The following is a 22,542-nucleotide window of genomic DNA, read 5'->3' as shown; positions in this document are numbered from 1 at the left end:
ATTTTCTTATTATATGGTGAAAATTACGAAAAAATTTCAAGGTTCGATATCCACATATATTTCCTATGTTGTTGGCTAATTTCCTTAACGCAGACATCAAAATGGTAGACTACATTTTCTTCGCACATCCATCTTTTCTAAGTTTTGACGTAGAACAATGTCTCTCAGTAGGTTCTGTTACATAGGAATGTAAAATGAACCAAAAAGGAAAAAGTTTAAAATATGTCCAATTTCAAATGCCAATAAATCCGTTAGTTTTCGTTGAATTTCCTTCGTTCTTGCAGCAATCGATTGGAAAGTCTTCTAAGAATCCTCCCAAATTCAGGAAATTGTAATTTTATTACTATTGAAAGTTGTCAAGCCTTGTCGAAACGCAAAATTCGAAATCTGATTGGTCTTTATATGATTGCTTTCCCAAGCACGGTCGACAGAAATATAGACCTAGTAATTCGAAATTTACAATTTGCTCTATATAAGAGCCTATTCCAGCCGAAACTGCACAGATTAGTTCTAGACGGCGTCTTCAACAATCCTGTGGCAGCGGATAGCATTAGCAGCAGCAGTGATATTGGTGTGGCACTTCCGTGCAGCTTCAGTAGTAGGTACATTAGCCGGCACTCTAATGAAAAGTTACCATTGTTTGACAACACACAAACGTTTTGGAATGCTGGGATTCAAAATATATGGACCGTCAAATTTTCAGTGTAAAAACAGCTCTCAACTGTGTTATCAGAAAAATGCCTAATCCCCTCTGTCGGGATAGTACACGGATGCGATCAACATTATATCTGGTATCAAATTGAACAACAACTTTCTTTATAAGGACAATAAACAAATGATTGATGATTTAATGTTTTCTCGTTTTGAGCTAGAATTAAAAGTAAAATGTTGTTTTAATCTGCCTACACTCTGCTTGCTGAAACTTGTTTGCGTTGTATAGTGTTTGTTTTCGTCCTGTTCAGTGATGAATGTGCAAACTGAAATTCGGTAGCACTTCAAGTCCTCTTTTGCATAAACGCCGCATATTACCTGATATCGTCCAATAATATCGGATATCACTTCGGGTGTTTACACTACAGTGAGAGTATATGGTTTGACATTTGCTTTGGTAAACGAAATGAAAAGAAAACAAAAACAGGTCAAAGCAAAAACAAGACAACAAGAGCAATGCAATTAGGATAGAGATGTGAGCTTGTTGGCTCGCACCAACGCGAACTCTCATATGCAATTGTCAAAATGTGCGGGATGACAAAAGTAAAAATATTTCCATTCTTCTTTTTCGCATACAACGCAAAATGCGAAATTTGCAGGGTTGCGTCAAATGTCTTTTTGCCGTGTTGTCAACTGCTGCGAATCTGGTTATTTATTGGTTTTCGAACACGATATCCGCGATATCATGTAGCCGAGGTGATATCCAATGAAAGCTAGATTGTGTGGGATATCAGGTGATACGGCCTCGAAAGCACGAATCGCCTGATATCAGGTGATAACGGAAATATTTTTGCTATTTTCATCCTGCACATGTTGACAATTGCATATGAGAGTTCGCGTTGGTGCGAGCCACCTAGCTGACATCTCTATCCTAGTCCCATTGCTCTTGTTGTCTTGTTTTAGCTTTGACCTGTTTTTGTTTTCTTCGCTTTTCAATTACCAAAGCAAATGTCAAATCATATCAGCTCACTCTGATGTGAACGGTCGAGGTGATATCCGATATCATCTAGCGATATCAGGTGATATCCGGCGTAGTCTGAACAAGGCATTAGGCTTCCACTTCTTCACACGAAATCTAATGTCTTCGAAATTGAGATATGTCTTTACATTTGGCATACCTGTCATTACACGCGAACCACGGTTATATTTCGACAGGCCAGCAGTATAAATGTCACTTTGTGGTCTGTCAGGGTTATATTTTCCAGCAGTAGAAGTGTCACTCTGTGCACCACTTGCCAGTTAGTAAAAATTAAAAAAAATACTAATTTTTCAATTTAAAAATTAACGAAAAATCGTAGAGATTTAAGAAAAAATACGTAGTGGTTACTGAAAGGGGGGTCATCGATTAGTATAACAAAAAGCATGTATTTTTGAAGTAGAATACTTCTCTCAGGAAGTTCGGCCACATAGGGATTGAAATGAAAATCTAAAACCGAAAAAAGTGAAAAATATGTCCAATTTCAAAGGCTAATAAATCGGTCGGTATTCGATGGATTTCCTTCGTTTTTGAAACAATACATTGGAAAATATTTTAAGATTCTTCCCAAATGGAGACAATTGTAATTTCATCATTCACACTATTGTACTATTGAAAATAGTCAAGCCTTGTCAAAACGAAAAATTCGACCTCTGGTCGTTATATGATTGCTTCCCAAGTAAGGTCGACCGAATCATCTACCTTGCAATTTTAAAACATGATATTTAGCCTATATAAGAGCCAAAGTCGCTCATAATAGTTCTAGACAGCGACAACAGAAGTCGTCCTCCCTTAGCAGCAGCACTAGCAGTGCAGTGCATACCAGCGATGGCGGTAAGCGTCCACAGCTGTGGCGTAGTAATGGATAGCGCACTAGTTGCAGCGCATTCCAGCAACGATAGCAGCTGGGCCAGCTGATGCAGGGACAGTGGATACCAATGGCTTATAGCGGCCACAACTGTGGCTTGGCTATGGATAGCGCACTAGTTGCAGCGGAACTCAGCATCGATAGGGGTTGATACAGTGAGGCACTTTAGTGAAATGCAGTCTCTGTGCGATAGTGGGCACTAGTAAATGCATTCAATGAAAAGTTGACTTATTTTGACAAAACGTGAGCCGTCTAGATTTGAGTGTTAAATCAGCTTTTCACTGTTTGTTTTATCACAACGAATACTTTGTTCGCACTGTCAGTGATAACGCAAAGATGTTATCGGCATCTTATCAGATACTAAAATGAACAATAAATTGCCCTTTTCAGGATGAAATAAAAACTTGATTGATGAGTTAATATTTTCTAATAAGTTAATTCACATTTTTATTTTGTAAAAGTTATAAATTTTACTTTATCTCCGTGTCTCAGAACATACTGAATTATCTTTTCGTTCAGTCATGAACACGACAGCCGAAACTTTCATTATCTGCATAAAAATCAATTTTTCGCATAATCAAAATTTAAAAATAAGCCCCAATCATGACAAGCAACTTACTATATTATTGAAAATGGTCAATCCTTGTTGAAGCGCAAAGTTCGATTGATCTGATTAGTCAACGTTTATTTACTAGAAAAAATGACTGACACGCAAGCAGCCGGGTTATCTTTCTTGTGGAAGTATTCTACTTCAACCTTGCGGTCGTGGCTTTGCACACAACCCTCCTATAATTTCAAGGGTTTTTTTTTTTCAAATTGAAACCCCCTATTTTGGGGTGTCAATTCCATTCAGTTAGCCGTGTGCCGATAATTCGTTCCAAAAGTACAATTTTGAAACATGATGTACGACAAACTTGCAGTCCTTAACCCTTTAGTGCCCAGTGCCGCCTTTAGACGGCCTTCAGTCAAACCTCTAAAAAGCTTCAATAAGGACTTAAAAAATGTTTATAAGGCTTTATAGTAGTTTTTTTCGAAGTCCGTCTAAAAATTAATTCGGACACTAGAGGGTTAAGTGATGGTACAAGTTTGTCGAAGATTTCAGTGCTTTAACTCTTATGCCTGAGGTGTTAGAGCCCATATTCAGTGGGATATTCAGCAAATATTCGCGGTGAATATCATAATATTCACCGCGAATATAGGCTGAATATTGTACTGAATATGGGCTCGTACACTTCAGCTATAAGAGTTAGAGCATTGCATTATTCGATAAACTTGTAGTACTACTTAAGGACTACAAGTTTGTCATACATCATTTCTAAAAATTGTACTTGTGGAGTGAGCCATCGGCACGCGGCGAAAAAGCACCCAAAAACTGAATTTGCAACCTTGATGAAGAACGTATAATATTGATATACGTTTTGCATAAAACGCACAGAACAAAACAATCGTTTTTCGTTCTATGCCTCTCTACATGCCACTTGCAGCAGGTAGCTGATCTCGCATGAACGGTACTTATTCGGTTGTTTCGAAAGCATTTACAGCTGTTTGGCGCATAACAGAGCCGGAGAAAAACGGTTTCATGCCAAATGTATGGGAATGATGTTAGTGACAGTGATGGGGATTTTTGTGTTGTGACAGATCGCAAGCCTGTTATTCTATCACCAGACTAGCAACAAAGTGGCTCTAATTTTGTTGTGTTCTTTGACATTGACGTAGCTCACGTTGTTATTGATAAAGCGAGCAAACTTTGTTCTCACTTCTCACTCAGTAATCGTTCTCTCAATGTTCCGTATTGTTGTTTCAATGTATTTGTGAGATCTGGTATCGTCAAACGCAGAATGCTTTTTCAATGCTCAACGAAGTTCAACTGTTTCAGTCTTTAAATGAGAGTCAATCCGTGACGTGTGGTTTGCGTACCCGTGATTCGTGGTAGTTTTTTTCTGTGCATTCAGAAGCAATAAAAAGCATTGTGAAATCAAAATCGATTCACTGTTTGGTGATTGTTAAATTCATGGCTCTTGGCCAGATGGATCAATTGTAAAATTTGTGTGCTTTGTCCTGTATAGCAGAGAAGTGGATTCTCAAAGAGGAGTGGTGCAGATAAGTAAAAAGGTTATACCACTCCGCAACTTGTTTAAGTGTGAGATACGGGAGCAGATAGCTGCGCCATACTGTGTAATTGTGTGTTACTTGCCTCCACGAATGACGGATGCTGTCTGTAAATGTGGTATTCGAAGTAGTAAATCAGTTACCGTACCAGTCCAGCTGTTGGATGGAAATTTAATTTCCATTGAATACTTCAAATAGAAAAAAAGTTTGTTATTAAAATTCGAACATCGTCTAAAGTTAGTTTTATTAGCTATTGCATTGGCTTTGTTATTTTCTAGTGCTTGTGTCAATCTTATTTTAAAATTTCAAGTTCTGTGATCTCAATGTTTGATTTTTTTTTATTTGTAACTTGTTCAGCAGCAACGCATTCATCGATATCGATATAGAATCTAGTTAACATTGCTTGGTTTCCAATCACAGGTCAGATCTTGGAGTACGAATTTATGCAGATTTAGCTTTGAAAGTAGAATCAACGCATTAAAAAGTACATCGTTTATACTTACACCAGCTACAGAGAGCAAACTGTGCAAATGTACCTAGCTCTCATTCAGTGTAGTTACCTTTGATTCTCCCTCCTCGAATCCGGAGCAAGGTGTCTGCTGCACAAAAAGTATTTTTCAGTTTCGAAAGTGTGATGTGTGCAAATAAGGAAAAGTAGTGATCAAGAGTTCTGAACTACAAATGTGAACGGAAATTGTAACTAAACAGTGTTGATTGGTTTTTATGTCGAAGAACTAAACCATTTTAGAAATCCCTTAGTGTGCTCTACAATGCTGTGTTTGAACAACTTATACTAAATAAGTCACCCATTTAATTACTGCAGATTCCCGAGCAGCCAATGCAAAGTTGTTGGCCAGTCGAAGAATATTGAAGAAACTCTTGGCTCTGGATGAAAGAAAATCCGAGTGAGAAAAGTCTTGTCTTGAACCGGAGCAGACTAGTTGTGTCCGTGTCGACAACGGCGGCAGCGATTGCAAAGACTGCACACAAATACATTCACAGCTAGAGGCCATTCGCACTTTTCGGTGTTTGACATCAACTTGTTCAGTTTGCAACGTGAGTTATACTAGGTGAGAAGAACGAAAGTGTATATAATTAGGCAAATTTTCAGACAAAATGCTTAGACTTAAAACACATTTTCTGGTCAGTTAGAAATCAGTTAGAAGGTTGCTTTTGTTTATTTGAATTTGTGACCAAAATTGCATGTGTTTAAATAGTTATGAGCGAAGATACTCGTGGATATATCAGACGGCTGGATTATTTCAACTCAGGTTGTATTGTGTTGGTGCGCATATTCATGACGTATGATTATTGTTTGGAATAACAGTGTGTATACGGATATTATACCTGATGCGTAGAGGATGGGATGGGAAATTAGAATGAGTTTAAGGTAGACAACCTTGCAGGACGTGGTCGAATTTCAAGTTTTAAAACCGACAGTTCAACCTGATGCCGATTTGAACCTAGGTGGATCATTATGAAGACATTCGGGTTCGGGTTTAATTACTTGTCTGAGCCTATACGTGCCAGATTTGGTTTCCAGGAGCATAATCGTTTTTTTTTTTAATTTTTAGTGTGTGGCGAGTTCTGAAACTTCTTGACATTTATTGATTTTTTAAATGTGTACCTATTTTGTTTGGAAGGACAAAATGATTGTCTACTACTTCGTCAAAGACCGTTTTGGCTCTCGAAATACTTTTATTACTAACTAGCTGACCCGGCAAACTTCGTCCCGCCTATTTAAGTGTTTGATTTAATAATTTTAAACATTTTAATTTCATTGATTCCTTGCGATTCGATTATATCGTTTAAAAATGATTGGTTTTATCGGAATGACAACATCCTCGACTTTTGGCTTTTGTACATGACCTCTATTCCGGATATATATTGGGTGCACTTCAGTCATTTTCGTTGTTTTCCAGAAACTGAAAGTGGTCATCTTCTAATTCAATATGGTGTCCAGGGTCAATGCTTGGCTTCTCTACATCATTTCGATTACGGACATATTCATATATAGTAGTATTCTATTATTTTTTTAATTCAAACTGTTGTCTAAAATCAATTTATAGCTCCTTGCATCATTATGGATCCGGTGATACTCATATTGGGTGGTATTTGGTCATTTGCCGCTGTTTTTCGGAAACCGGAAGTCGCCATCTTGGATTTCAAAATGGCATTAGGAGACAATTTTTGGCCTCTGAGCGTCAATTTGGTTAAAGAAACACTCATATTGGGTGTTATTTAGTCATTTTCGGCTGTTTTCCAGACACCGAAAATCGCCATCTTACAATTCGAAATGTTGTCTGAGGTCGATTTGTGGCTTCAGTGCATCATAACAATTCCGGAAATACCCATGTTGGGTCATTTGCCGCAATTTTTCAAAAACGGGAAGTCGCCATATTGGATTTCGAAATGGTATGTGGAGACATGCCAGAAGAAGGAATGGTGTCTAAACATTATTGACATGTTTGTTACACCTAAAAACATTCACCTGCCAAATTATTGGTTATATTTGCTTGATTGGTTCTCGAGCTGTGCGTAATTTGAGTTTCATTTGTATGGGACCCCTCCCTTATAGAAGAGAGAGGGGTGTCAAACCATTATGGATATATTTGTTACCCTTAAAAACATTCACCTACCAAATTTGGTTCTATTTACTTGGTTAGTTCTCGAGATGTGCAGAAATTTGTGTTTCATTTGTATGGGACCCCTCCCTTACAGAAGAGGGAAGGGTGTCTAATCAACATGGACATATTTGCTGCTCCTAAAAACATCCACATGCCAAATTTGGTTCTATTTACTTGGTTAGTTCTCGAGATGTGCAGTAATTTGAGTTTCATTTGAATGGGACCCCTCCCTTCCAGTGGAGGGAAGGGTGTCTGTCCAACATGGACATATTTGTTACTTCTAAAAACATCCACTTGCCAAATTTGGTTCCATTTGCTTAGTTAGTTTTCGAGATGTGCAGAAATTTGTGTTTCATTTGTATGGGACCCCTCCCTTCCGGGAAAGGGAAGGGTGTCGAATCAACATAGACATATTTGTTTCTCCTAAAAACATCCACATGCCAAATTTGGTTCCATTTGCTTAGTTAGTTTTCGAGATGTGCAGAAATTTGTGTTTCATTTGTATGGGACCCCTCCCTTCCGAAAAAGGAAAGGGTGTCGAATCAACATGGACATATTTGTTACTCCTAAAAACATCCACATGCCAAATTTGGTTCCATTTGGTTGGTTAGTTTTCGAGATGTGCAGAAATATGTGTTTCATTGGTATGGGACCCCTCCCTTGCAGAAGTGGGAGGGGTCTCGAACTATCTTAGTCACTTTTCCCGGCCCCTTAAAACCCCTATATACAAAATTTTACGCCGATCGGTTCGGCCTATATGAATCAGACAGACAGACAGACAGAGCTGCATTTTTATATGTTTAGATATAGGCTCATTTCTGAGCCGACAGCTCAATAATAATAATAATATTTTTATAGTCAAAACTTGCTGAAACTTTGCACAGCTGTTTCTATGGGCTAGAGATGCCATTCTGGCTATTGGTTATTTTTTGAATCACAACTAATTTTTGAGAAGGCATTACGTACAAATGGTATTCATGATTTTGAATGTTTTTAGAGACAGACAGGTCTTTTTAATCGGTGTGACGTCTTTGGCAAAGTTGCAGGCAATTATTTAGTATTTCCGAAAAAAATACACCGTCAAGAAATTAATGTTTTTATGAAAAAAGGTAAAAAAATCACAAGTTAACTATCTTATAAACTGGTTTATCAAAAATCATATTTTTCTTTTAATGCTACAAAAGATAAGCATTGATGGTTGTCTGATCATGGAGAAATAAGAAAAATGAAAGATTTAATTTTCTGAAATAAATCAGACCCGAGACTGTTTGTTTGATTGATATGATGTCGTCGGCAAAGTTGTAGAATACAATTTAGTACTTCTAGAAAAAATATATCGCAAGATCCAAAAAAATAAAAAAAGATATATAAATTAAATATCTCAAAAAATCTCACTTTGTGAAAATCGATTTTTTTCCTACGCAAACTGCTTTAATGTTGATCGTTGGTTGCATTTACGGAAATAAAGAAGTTAAATTTTTGATATTTTTGTATATTATTTTAACAGTGCAAAATTACTAAAAGGTTTTGGCTCCAAAAATATTCGTATCATTAACCGTTAAGTGTTTGGCAGAGTACCTGGGCACCTTTTCAGACTTTATTGCGTTAAAAAAAAACAGTTTACCTCAACTCAGCCAGTTAAAACTCCAAATTTGTTTACCCCATAACTGTTTGGCAGGGACCCGGGAATTTCTAAATGGAGTGCTTTCAACTTCTTCAATTGCTGACCTATTTTGGGGGCTTAAATGGAGTATAGTATCGCCATAACTGGTACCATTGCGCTAATGCGATATTTCCATAACCGGTGCACTTGCCATAACTGGCTCATACCCTAATCAAGCAAATGGAACCAAATTTCGCAAAGTTTTTTGAAGCAAAAAATATTTCTATGGGAGTTTGACTCCTCACCCTTCTTCTGGAGAAAGGGCTACTATACAAATGAAACACAAATTTCTGCATAACACAAGATCTAATTAGACAAATGGAACCAAATTTGGCATGTGGAGGTTTTCTATGGTTGTTCGACACCTCTCCTTGCGTTCAATTGAGGTTCAATATGAATTAAACAAAACGGCTGCCCAAGACAGAAGAAGCTGGACATCTCTAATTCGTTCGGCCCTAGACCGGTGAACGGTCCGTTAGCCAAAAAAGTAAAGTAAAAAGTAAAGTAAGTATGAATTAAACATAAATTTCTAGACAAGTCGAGATCTTATCAAGTAAATGGAACCAAATTTGGCATGAGGAGATTCTAGAGGGCAAGACATGTCGCTTGCGGCGGTTTGATACTGCTCCCTTCTCTGGAAGAGGAGAGCTCCTAAACAAATGACACACAAATTTCCGTATGTCACAAATAAGCTCAAGAATGTATCTGCTGATCGTCATGAAAATTCTCATGCAGGTGTTTTTCAGCCCGGCCCGTGTTATTAAAATGGTTTGAGACCCCTCCCTTGTCTGAAAGGAGGGCTCCGGTACAAATTAAACACTAATTTCTATTTATTTTAGAACTAATTAAGCCGTGGAATCAAATTTGACCTGTGGGGGTTTTTGAGAACAAGAAATCTTTATGTGGTAGTTCGAGACACCTACCTCTTCTAGAAGGAAGGGGTCCCATACAAATGAAACACAAATTGCTGTATAACCACAGAGAACAGACTTTCATGTTCATATAAAGAAATTTGAAAATCGTGTGTAAAAATTTGAATCAAAATACGTTAATACACTAACGACATCTGTCTTGTGGTGCCCCAGTTGCACTGCATAAATATTGCTGTATCGATATTTTATCGATATCAGTGCTTGGTTTGTAAATGACAAAAGCGCCACATAGCGTGAGCATTACTACTACTGTAAATGACAGTTGCAAGTTTTTACACATCTTTTGAAAAGAAGATGAACGTCTGTTCTCTGTGGTATAACTTGAGAAAAAATCGAGCAAACGGGAGGAGGAGGATTTTAGAGTACAAGAAATGTTGTAATAATGACTTGACACCCTCCTTACTCTTGCAGGGGTGAGAGGGGGTTCCAAACAAATGAAAACACATATTTCAACCAATTTTTTTTTGAAAACAGCTTAAAATGTTCGAGATAATACCCAGAGGCCAGAAATTAGCTCCACATGCCATTTTAAAATCCTAGATGGCGACTCATACTCTCTAGAAAACAGCCCAAAAATTGCCGAATGCCCCCCAATATGGCAGGGCTCGTAGCAGGTCTCTTTTTAAAGACTTAGTCTCTATGTTGAAGCTAGTCTCTAAAAAGTTGCTTTTTTCAACATGAGGTCTCTAAATTTTCTTTTTTTTTCTAAAATTGTCCTTAAACCACCTAATAGTCTCCTTTTACATTTCTCGTTCAAATTATCAGACGATTGAGGGAGTATCTGTTTTACTACAGGAAATGACATAACAAATAAGGACGGTCTACACAATTTTAAAAAAAATATCCTGAAAAAGAATTTCATCCCAATTTATTTTTTTCGAAGTGACCAAAAAAGTAGTTGCTTTCAAGATGGCGAAGCAAATTCCAGGTACATTCCGTTTCTGTTTTCATTTGACACAGATTTCGCAGTCCACCGTTAAATTGTACAGGACAATTGCGGGGTTAGCACTACGACACTAAAAGTCTTTCTTCCGAATTGGGATTCGAACCTACGACAACTGGCTTGTTAGACCAGCATAGTACCTCGAGACCAGCTGGAGGTCTTTTATGATGCAAATCCGGAAATTAAACATATAAATAATTTGGAAATGCAGTAGTAATCATGCGACCAAAGTAATAATTCAGCTCAATTTGTTGAACAATTTCCGAAGAAATATCGACTTGAAAATCTGTAAGCCGATTGGCTTGATACTTTTTGTACTGGAAAATCTGGTTGTTGGTTTCAACCAAAATAGACAGCGGTTTAGTAGCTAGACCTGCGAAATCAAACTTAATAAACCGGATAAGCATATTTTGCTGTTTCTTAACAGCTGTAGGCATCGGCGGGGATTGTCCCCCCAATAAGCATTTTTTCAAATATTTGTTCAAATTTCAACTGAGTTCTCTGGTGATCAAAAAAAAGATTTACCTTGCATTTTTGAAAACGGTCAATCATTTTGGATTTTATTTCAACTACGACTCATTTCAGCTTGTCTAACCCATTCTCCGCGGGTGATGCTATATGGCATCATCTGACATCTAAACTTTGGTTACAGTTTACCAACTATGCTAAAAAATTTTAACGATGAAACTATTCAACACGGTTAAAGAACAGATCGATCTTCAATATGCAATACAGTTTGTACCAATTGTGTATGTGGTTGCTGAATAATAAGAGTTTGAAGGTCATTTTTCGTGGTAAAAACTAATTTCTCTCCGCGGGGACAGGGTTAAGGTGGGGCAGGTTGAAACACTAAATTTTGGAGTGTTAAATTTTCGTTCATTCTTCGGTTACTTCAAATTTTCGATTGCGTTGAGTTGACTTACCAGGCCTTAGACGCGCCTATGCTTTTGCACATTATAGCAATACATCATTAACGACCGAAATAATGGCTCTTGTTTCATCTTGTTGCAAAATTCTTCAGACAGAAAGGGTCCTCTTAAAGAAAAAAAAAGTTTTTTGTTAGAAATTTTTTTTCTTTTGAGAGGACCCCCTTCTTCGGAAAAACTTTGGGCAACTGAATTGTCTATCTGAAAAAACTTATTCAGATAAAATCTGAGAAGACCGATTTTTTCAATATCACTTTTTGTTGTTAAAATATTGTTTTAAGTATAGTATCTCATCATTTTTATTTTTATGTTTAGTTTAGACACTTCGCAACTTTCCTTTATCTCGTGTTTTTATTCAGATATATCGATGAATTAAAAAAACTTCAGCCCTTTTTCAAATGTCAATACAGATAAACTAAAAAAAATATGTAAAGTCACTTACGGTACTGAAGTCCACACAGCCGCAAAGTTTCATTGAATTCTGAGAAACTATTACCCCTCAGTCGAGTTGGCGCGAATCATCTCATCTTTATCGGAGTTTTGGAAAACCGTAATGATTCGTTTGCTTTTGATGAAATTTCAAGTATGTTTTTTTTGGTGTTTTCGGCTTTTACTCGGATTATTTAGAATAACATTTTTCGTTAGAGGCCATCCACATACCACTTGGACAGATTTTAAACGATTTTCACTCCTCCCCCCCTCCTCCGTGGACAACTGCTTATAGTAATTCCAAAAATTGTGTATGAACCGCAGACATTACACATACCCCCCCCCCCTCCAAAGCTGTCCACGTTGTATGTGGATTGCCTCTTGTTCATTTATTTGGAGTTTCGGTTTATTTGATTTAAACACCTTGAGTGTCGTACACAAATTACGTAACGCTAAAAATCTAGATTTCAGAACACCTCCCCCCCCCCCCTTATGTAACGATAGGTGACGTTCGGCATGACTTCCCTCCTCTAAATTTACGTAACGCTGATCAGCCTGACCCCCTCCGAAATTTTCAATTTAGAGCAAACATCACAGTTACGTAACTGTCTCTACTACCACCCTCCTCCTTACGTAACAATAAGTAACGCAGACTCAAACCCCCTCCCCCCCCCCCTTCATGCGTTACGTAATTTGTGTACGACGCCTTGGTAAAATTGCTAATACGTTCTATTGGCCTCAGCTCGAAGATTTTGTATGTTCCAAAATATCGAAGTTTTTCGGAAAAAATGTATTTCGAGATAACAAAAGATCAAAACGTTTCATGCTTTTCTAAGATATTTGACAAAAAAAAATTCCGACAATAAATGTGCATTTTTTCATCAGTAAAACAAGTAGGTAAGACTTGGACCACTGTTAGGCTCTTCTTCCCAAAATCTGATTAATGACCACCAGACGAAATTAGAGGGTCAGTATTTTCCCATGATACAGAAGCATTGGAAGCCCAACGGCAAGTTAACAACAAAAAAAGTGAAAGGAACAAGAAAGCACAATAAGACGAGGATTACGAACGATTTGGAGATAAACAGTGCAAAAATTGTGCAAAACTCTACTTAGAAACTTGAATGTAATTTTCTTATTTTTCTAAGATTGTTTTTCTTTATTATTTTCAAAAATAAAACAATGGGAAAATTTTAGAAATATTGTCGGGGAAGCGATTTTGAGTCGTCACCCTGTTATACGTTTGAGTTGCCTTTTTAATACAATCATTTTATTTCCTAAAACTTACAAGCCTCTTTCACAAATCAATAGATTTTTTTGCTTCTTAGTCGGAATTTCATCTTTATAAAGTTATTTGGTCACTTTTTGGACTCTTAGAGGTTACTAGTTGATCCCTATCTGGTCCCTTTTCTCAGGCATTTGGTCTCTAAAGTTCCTATTTTTGAGTCACTCAGTCACTCTGATATTTCCGTATTCGAAAAGATGGTGGCCATCACATTGTTATTTTAAGATTTTTATGTTTAGTGTTAGATGAAAAATATCGACACATACATACTGATATGTAATAGTCTTTCGTGATATCAAGGTCTATAATTCCCAGAGTTATTAAAAAGGAGAAGTTTGGGAGATTTATTTGGGACTATTTCGGCAGTTAGACTCAACAAGGGGGACAATTGCATAATGCTCCTAGGTAAACGTGCCTTCAGCCCGGGTGAGCTTTGCTCATCTATATATCTTCGGTGTGTTGTGACTTCCGACGTATACCAAATCGTTTATTTCAAGAATGCCCGTACGTTAGTTCTATACCAGCACATTGCGATTCAGAGATAGTTTCTTTCGTTTGATAAATATCGTAAATAATAAATCGCGAAAAACATCGTAATTGATCACCACAAATATCGCAACTATTCGCAATAAATATCGGGACTATACGTGATGTATACCATTTTGAGAGCCACATCTACTGAAGTGCGTTTGCTTTCGTGCAGGTATTCGAGGTTGGTATTAGACATATATTTAAACACGTAGATGCTTCTTATAGTTAATGATCTCCCCGCGCGTCATTTATATAGAATCGCGGAGTTGATAAGAAACACACCGTTCGTATTCGTAATACGCGAGCCATGCGCGCATCATCATTCGATTTCATCACTTGCCACGGAGACATAATAACACAAACCGCTCTCTCCGTCGTAGAGTAGAGATTCAGGGATACGCTTGGTATGACCGTTCAGCCGAAGATTGCCTGCTCGTTGCTTTTATAACCGCGTGTCGCAAATCGAGTTCGGATGGTAAATATCGTGATTGATTTACACAATGTATACCTATCGAATAATCGCGTCTGCCGGAGTGCGTTTTCTTTCTCGAGAGTATTCGCGATTGGATATAAACAAATGTCTAAACATTTGGATTTTTCGACTGGTGGATGGTTGACGCGCGCCGCTCGTATATATTCGCGGTCATTGATATTGAAGATACCTCGTTCGTCTTCGTAATGTGCTAATTCGCGCGCAACATAGTTCGATCTCGTCACTTACCACGGTGATAAAACCTTTCCTTTCCGTCACAGTCGTGGAGATGCAGAGGTAAACTCGATCTCCGACAACAACGGCTGTTACACTTCCTTCCTTACAATATCCTTTCTTACCCTAACGATCGTAAGGACGTAGCCGGCGCCGTTATCGATCTATACAAAGCGGTAGCTACTGAATTGTTGTACACTGAAGATGGCAAACTAATCCCAAGTAGCCATTTACGTGGCTCCTTGTGCAACTTCACTAGCTCAGATCGATCACGGAGGAGCAACTACGAAATGTGCGGTCGTTCAAGCTCAAGCTCAAGTTAGACTCAACAAGGGGGACAACCAACTCCTGGAATATGAATCCTGGCATGCATAATGAACCTATATACGATAATACGGCAGCAACGAAGATCAGCAATAAGTTTCACTGCAGTTGATGGGCATGGAGACAAATATGGCTTATATAGCAAAAGGTACAATTATGGGTCACTTCTGGTATTCATTTAATATATGCGTCAAAAAATGGACTTTTTTCGGATGGTGATAAAATAATAACTAAGACAGATAATTGAGTTTGATAAATTTCCTATGGAAGGTAATCATGTTAGCTTTCTCGTAAACAAAATTTACGTCATTGCGTGCGGCCTTCTGGCAGTTAACCGGAACACTCGCCAGGGCGGATTTCCTTAGTTTTCGCGACAAAATTGTTGGAGTAGATCTTACGCTTCAGGCTTGGCCCGAAATCTTCGATGGGACGCAACTTGGGGACGTTGGGCGGGTCCGCTGACTTGGGTACCACATCGATATTCAGCCGCTCCATCTCCTCCGACGATCGCTTCGAAAAGTGGGCCGACGCCAGATCCGGTCAAAACAACGCGTCTTCGGTTTTTTGGTATTCGTACAATAAATTTCCCCGTTCACGACCAGTCCGGAGCGGAAGAAGAGCAACTTTGACATCTCTTTCTCGCTGATTGTCAGCCACAGCAGCACCTTCTTGGGGAACTTGGTGCGTGAAATAAACTTCACCTTCCTTCATGGGGGAGGTAAATTACGAAGTGCCCTGCCAGTCGTTGCCACCCAGGGTGAGCCATGTCTCGCCGTCCATCACCACCGCCACGTCGTGATTTACCGGGAAAATTGACTCCGCTAGGTACTTTTTCACTGTTTAGCCGGTTGCACCGACCTCCTGGCCGAGCGCACGCAGCGATGTAGCCCCTTTTTCCTCAATCTCCCTCCGGAACCCGGCTTTCTTTCGATGCTCTGATTGTTGTCCAATAGTGCCAAGATGTTGTAGATGCCGGAACGGGCGTATCCGGTGTCCAGGAGCTGCCGCACGATGTCCTTTTTCGACGGAACTGTACGCGCACACTTCTGAACGGAGTAACTTCGCTGTTTTCGCTACAGTTCGACTGACAGAGCTATCAAATTTTTTCTGCTGACTCATGGGTTAATATGATTGATGCTGCATACGCAGTTTCGTCAGTGCGTGTAAAGATAAACCCATGAAAAATCGTCAAACTTTGTCCATTTTTTTCAACGCAAACGTTATTCACCATAACCACCAAATTTACCATTCACCATAACAGTTATTTTGTTGTTGTACCAGCTTGAATATACATTATTTTATTCAGTCTTGATTCATTATTGCGCAACAAAACAAACAAAAATAACCAAAGAACGGACTGACAAACATTGTGTACCGCAAAAATGTAACATTATTATAATTCTGGGCCATCTCGCTTAAAGCACCGAGCAATGCTATTATTTTTAGTGACATTCAATTATTTTAATTTTTTCGAATTCAATTATTTTAATCGTACAATAAGATTACAACTGAGTTGAAAAATACCACGGCTAATTAAAGTTGTTCAGTTTTGTGAGAATAGTCGTGAAAGCGATCCATAATTGTGGAGTGATTGTACGGTCTCCTAAACACACAGTATGTTTTATCAAAATCCTTCTTGTTCCTTCACCAAAAAACGCGTTACTGCTTCGTGACACGTGCTCGCACCATACATTTCGGCAAAAAGCAATACCTAGAACCAATTCTGCTGTGAGCGCGCTTAACATTACGTTAATTCCTCAATCAAGTTTATATAATTTTCGAGTTGTAATCTGTTTTAATTAGTTTAGGATTCAACGGTCTGTATTAATGGCCAGTTCCATTCTTTGCATACCAGGGTTACATTGAATGTCTTCATGTAAACCATCCAGCTGGAATGGAATTGAATTGAAAATATTTCTCTCACTCAAAAAAGTTCACAGAAGTCATCTGAATTGAAAGACTGATTTGATATGTGATCTATCCTGACGGGATTCCGCGAATCTCTCTTCGTATCGTTATCTCTTTGTTTTCGGGGACATGAGACACCTTCGTTACGCTTCGCAACTTCGTAAACCATTTCGAGGTCGCTGAAACTATGATAAACTGAGATTTCCAATTGATTCTGACTTTCGATTTCATTTGACGTTGTTGAGATTATATTTTTCCTCGTGCTGACTTCATGTTGTCGGAGAACATTTCCGGTTTTACCATTTATTACACGACCGTTCAGTCCGGTGCTAGCAAACTGGGATTGGAACCCGGTAGCGGAGTAGTTTTCGATGTATGTGTGACGAGTGCTTGCCCAGAAGTAGTCAAATGGGAAATCGATCCGGGTGCTTTTCATTAGCAAATACGAAGTCAATTAGACTGTAAACGATTTCATTCACCTTTGCCCTCTTCCCTCCGCATGGCGCGATTTATTCTTTTCTCATCCGAACGAACTGCAACTTGCCCTGGTGAAGCATCTGCTGATCAGTCAGTGTAGCAAATCGTATTACTTGCAACGCTGGAAAAGATGTACGTGGGTGAATGGCATCAGAGACGGTATCTTCTATATGAGAATTGCACGTATAGGACACTAATGGCGCAACCGAAAGAGTTGCTGCTGCTATTTGCTGCTCGAGAGCTCTACCGGTCTCTGCAGTCTTAGCTAATGGATCTCGTCGGTTGGCTGTGTTTGGAGCTAGTGCTAAGCAGTGAGTAAAAATGCAGAAGCAGCGGGAGCTACGGAGGTAATGAAGCTTTGTTCGTACAGTTTCACTGGTTGAAAGAGGTTCCCAAACGCAATTTAATGGATGAACAAAATTAGCAGTATGAAGTTTTATCGCACGGGTGAGAATGGTTTAAGCTTGACTGCATAAGGATTTGATAGGATGGTTAGAGCAAATTCATATCTATTTTTGGTTCAGTCTTATGTTAATCTAGCGAATAAATGATATCATATACAGTAGCGGTTTGAAATTATTTCCGTACGTGTTTCAGGTTAATGAAAGAAGCAAGAATTCTGGTCAAATTGCAGGTTTATATTTTAGAGAAAAGTTTTGCTGGGAATTCGTATGGGCAAACTTTTTTCCTTGACAGTGTCATGAATCAAAAAGAAAGTTCTTGATTCATGCTTTCGCATATTAAATGCAGAAAGTAAAATATTGTACAAAGTTTAATTTTATGTGGTTTCGACTACACGGGCATGGCGGTTTTCGTTAAAATATATTATGTTTTTTTTTAATTCACAGGCTTACAGAAATAAAAATGATAAACTTTACGGTACGTTTATATCTACATCAAAAAAATCTACGAAAAATAATTTTTTCTAGAAGATAACCCTAAACTTTTGCTCCAGAGTGTAGTGAGTGGCAGCTACAGATCTGCTACGGGGCTTCATCTCAGCGTATGACTAAACCAGATCGACTCTTTGTAGCTGCTGGGACAGTTGTAAACCAATCGACAGGCGAAGCTGCGTGAGTGAGTTATGGCTTTGAAGTTTGTTTTATGCTTGCCGAAGGCGAGTATCTATACAGCAAGACAAACACTTGTATTCGACTTGCACTTACTTGGTACTAAAAGTTAGCACCAGTTGAGGTGTCCTGTGCTGATTTATGGTATTGATCGTAAAATATCATAATAAAAATAAATAATCACACATCTGAAAAGTAGGTTTCCGTGAACTGGCTGGAACCTGCCGCAAGTGGAAGTAGGATTTCAATGCTTACATATCTACCTTGCAAATTGCACTTCACCAAGTTGTAATGCTTCAACGCAATATGAAACATGTGCCATTTTTATTGCTTTAATTTTGCGATGTTATTCTACAAAACGGCCGGATTAGTGTACTGTTTTTTTTATTAAGTCTAATTTTGTTTCTTCCGAGAGATGTGTAAACATTCATCGGAGACAGCCATACTGTTGCTAAGCGTAGTCAAGCGAGTTTTGATATCAATTTTATCCTCTTGAAATTATAGCTGATTATGTGAAATGCAAACCAACGAAACACGTTTTGCGTTGTATGGCATCCACTTTTTCAGTGTTTCAACATAAACAAATCGCTTCTCTTTTTCGTTCGTTTTTGTGTTCATGGAGCAGAGGTGAAAAATACTGAGTGTTATTAATTTTGTTTGTTGAACATTAATGCACGAAGCCCAGTATGGTTTTTCTCAGAACGAAAAAACGACCAAACTGCGGTTGCAAGTTGTTGATTCAATTTCCAAAAATGATCAATAATGATAATTAGGATGCATTCCATCGACTAAAATGTGATTTTAATGCATAATTCCTTTTAGAAAATAACCTCGATAATTACCCTTTTTTGATCGCTCTGGGAAAAGTAGAATATGAACTATTGGTCAAACTAAACATCTATTGCATACATTCTTTTTTGATAATTTTTTTTATTCTAAATGAGATGGAGTTTGCATAACCCGAGAGCAGTAGGGATGGGAATCGGAAGCGAAGGTATCGATATTGGGAATCGCGATATATTGAAACAATCCGATATCAAGTAACAAATACACAAAATTCTGTTTTTACGCGACTTTTTTACGTGATTTTATTTTACACGATTTTTTTTACGCGATTTTCTCGAAATTACGCGATATGTGACATGGGAAATATTGTTTATGAGCCAAGATGTAACACACACACATACACACACTTACCACATAGCGAAAAATTTTGTAACGACGCGATCTTTTTTTACGCGATTTGCAACAAATTACGCGATTTGTTAAAAATTACGCGATTTTTTTTACGCGATTCTTTTTTTGCGCGCACGAATCAATCGCGTAACAAGAGAATCCAGTGTATATCGCAATGAAGGTATCGATACTTCAATATTATCGCAATATCAAAACGGGTGAAGTGCAGAACGAGAAAACGAATGAAACCGCGAATCTGGCAGTTTTGCTTGTGAGCGAGTTGCATCGGTTTGTTTATAAGCATAATAAACTTTCCAAATTTTTGAATGGATCATATATTTTCGATGGTGATAGATAAACAGTAAATTCATTTAAAATGGAATCAATCAAACGTAAACTTTTTGAATTTTAAGGAGTTAATGGAAATCAACTAGAAGACAACATGCGATAGGTAACAACACCAACCTTCCGGCGCAACAGTGTCCAGAGTTTATCTACGATGAAAGGATCGTAGCTGTGACTCACTTCAAAAATTTAACGATATATAAATGAAAAATTTGCAACAAGAAAAACCTAGGGACAATCTTTCATATTTTATTAATATTATTTTTCTCGACGATTTTCCGATTGTCGATTCTAGTGATAAGTATCACGAACAGTCAGGGAAAATCCACACCACTGTATACGCTGCTAGAGAAAACTATATATTAGAGAAAAGACAGCACTCACCTTTAAGGCAGCTATGAACATCAAAATGAGAGAGCGATTATCGCGGTTCGGAAAATATTGAATGGTATGTGATGTATTATTTCATTGTTTCTATGGCCACTAAAAGCCCCGGTGGAATCTGTTCTTGAAGGACTATTTCGGGGGCATATCACCATAACACCCAAAACCATAAAGATGACCTGTGAAAGTAATTTTATGAACCTTGAATGAATGTTAAAATTCTGTTCAAATATTCATAAAATTCTTTAGCTTCGGCACATATCCCGAAAAAACGGATTTCCGACAGTGAAATTTATTTTTCGTAGTACCGTTGGCATTGATTTCAAAGCAAAGAAGCCGCAATTATTTTTTTTGTGAAAAAAAAAAAACATTTTCACAAAAAATCAATATGTGTTGTAAACTTTTCAGTTCATCGAAAGCGCATAACACTGGAAGCGTTTATGAAATGTGAATTTGAATTACTAGATTGAACCTATTTACGTGTGAATGCTTAAAAGCCACGCTTTGAGAAAGATACAAAAATCGCGCTGTTTTGTTTGCTTGTCGTCGCACAAATTCCACAAATTCGCGTTGACGGTGTTGAGAGCGTTAGAAGAGATTTTCAAAGGTGTTTGCACCGGCGAGAAATCTCATATGTAATTGTAATGGCGTAATAACAAAAGAATATTTCCTTCCTTCTTTCCTATGTTTTCACATGCAAATATCAGCAACACCGCCAACGCGAATTTCCTTCCGATATTTTTCGAGTATCAAATGAAAACATATCGATATCCAATAATGCTCGATATATCGAAAAAAATATCGATACCCTCGATATTGATGAAGTATCGCACATCTTTACTAGAGAGCAAAGTAAAGGAAATTAGAAAATTGTATACATGTTTCTTTAAAAATATTTACGGCTAAAAATCAGTTTGAGTCTTACTGATTATCGAGCGAGCTAATCGTTGTAATTGAGGATTGCAACGGTTGTTTTTCGATAATTAATAATATCATATAAGATTGGGCCTAAGATACTTCCTTGAGGTACATCAGCTCTAACAGGCAATATATCAGATTAACCATTGAAATAGTTAACTCGAGTGCGGTCAGTTAAGTATCCTTGTTTCATATTCGTGATATAAAATGGAAAACTGAACATTTAAGCTATCAATCCTTTACGCCAAGCACTGCCGGATATCTTTTCGCTTCGCCAGTGGAATATCTTCCAGATTAATTGGTTTGAATCATATGAGTAGTCGAATGCCCATGGCTAGAACCAAACTGCTCATTTGCAAAGTTTGAATTCGCATTGAGGCCGTTACAAGTTTTATTTTCATTTTTTGTCAGATTTCACTTTTGTGTTATTTCGTTTTCAATAATTTTGAATCGAAATTAAGAACATTCTCGAACTTTTGAGCAAATTTTTGAACTTCTTGTTCCTTTGTTAGAAAAATGCAGCCACCATTCTTGAGGACTGGAATGCGCCTTGTAGGTTTCTTAGGAAGTTCCTAATAGAAACCTTCGAAAGCTTCCAGAAAAATTTCGAAAATGGTTTCGATTGTTATATTTCTTTCGGGAAATTTTCATTCCGCAAGAGAGGTAATTGAAACAGTTTCACGGGATATGGAAAAAGTTATAGAAAAATGATCAGAATCAAAATCAGCATGGGTTAATAAATCACTGCATAAATGACTTTGATTCGTTATTATGAAATCAATTGTAGATGGAATTAAAAAAAAACTTGGTGCTACATTCCGATGCGGAACTCGATCTCCTGGTTTATTACACATGTTTTAGTATACAGGTCAATTGCGGGGCTAGCGCTACGATCCTACTGACACTAACAGTTTCTTCAGAGTCAGGACTCTAACCTACGACGACATTACATGATTACATTACATTACATGAGGAAGTAAAGCCGTTGGGGCCAGTTCATTAATCAACGGGTCGTAAGTTAGGATACTGAGTCGCTTCCCCGGGCGTCGGTGATTGGCACAACAACAATGAGGAAACTAGACCGACGGAATATTAGCGGGGATAAAAAATACTTATTCAGCTGCTGCCGCTGGGTCGTTGCCTAAAGCTCCTGCCGCTTCCTGACTTGTTGTTTATGTTCGCCAGGTACATTTTCACTGTTTGACCGGTTGCACCGAACACGCGACTAACCGCA

At 38.0% G+C, this 22,542-nt stretch overlaps 1 protein-coding gene across 9 annotated transcripts in view; it reads left to right on the top strand.

Annotated features, from left to right (window-relative positions):
- The first annotated feature begins 4,445 nt into the window (after positions 1–4,445).
- Positions 4,446–22,542, top strand: part of LOC129721809 (G protein-coupled receptor kinase 2) — a 151,505-nt gene continuing 133,408 nt past the window's right edge. Inside the window, exons 1-2 of one of the 9 annotated variants that reach the window (XM_055674855.1) lie at positions 4,446–4,667; positions 5,488–5,734. The gene's annotated coding sequence lies outside the window, so the exon portion shown is untranslated. Of the gene's footprint in view, positions 4,870–5,021; positions 5,735–5,796; positions 5,936–15,069; positions 15,179–22,542 lie in introns of those variants that run through there. The other 8 variants (XM_055674828.1, XM_055674844.1, XM_055674835.1 and 5 more) reach the window with 8 other exon arrangements.

The sequence above is a fragment of the Wyeomyia smithii genome, chromosome 1, assembly GCF_029784165.1.
Source record: "Wyeomyia smithii strain HCP4-BCI-WySm-NY-G18 chromosome 1, ASM2978416v1, whole genome shotgun sequence".
Lineage (NCBI taxonomy): Eukaryota > Metazoa > Arthropoda > Insecta > Diptera > Culicidae > Wyeomyia > Wyeomyia smithii.
This window is presented reverse-complemented; position numbering and strand designations above follow the sequence as displayed.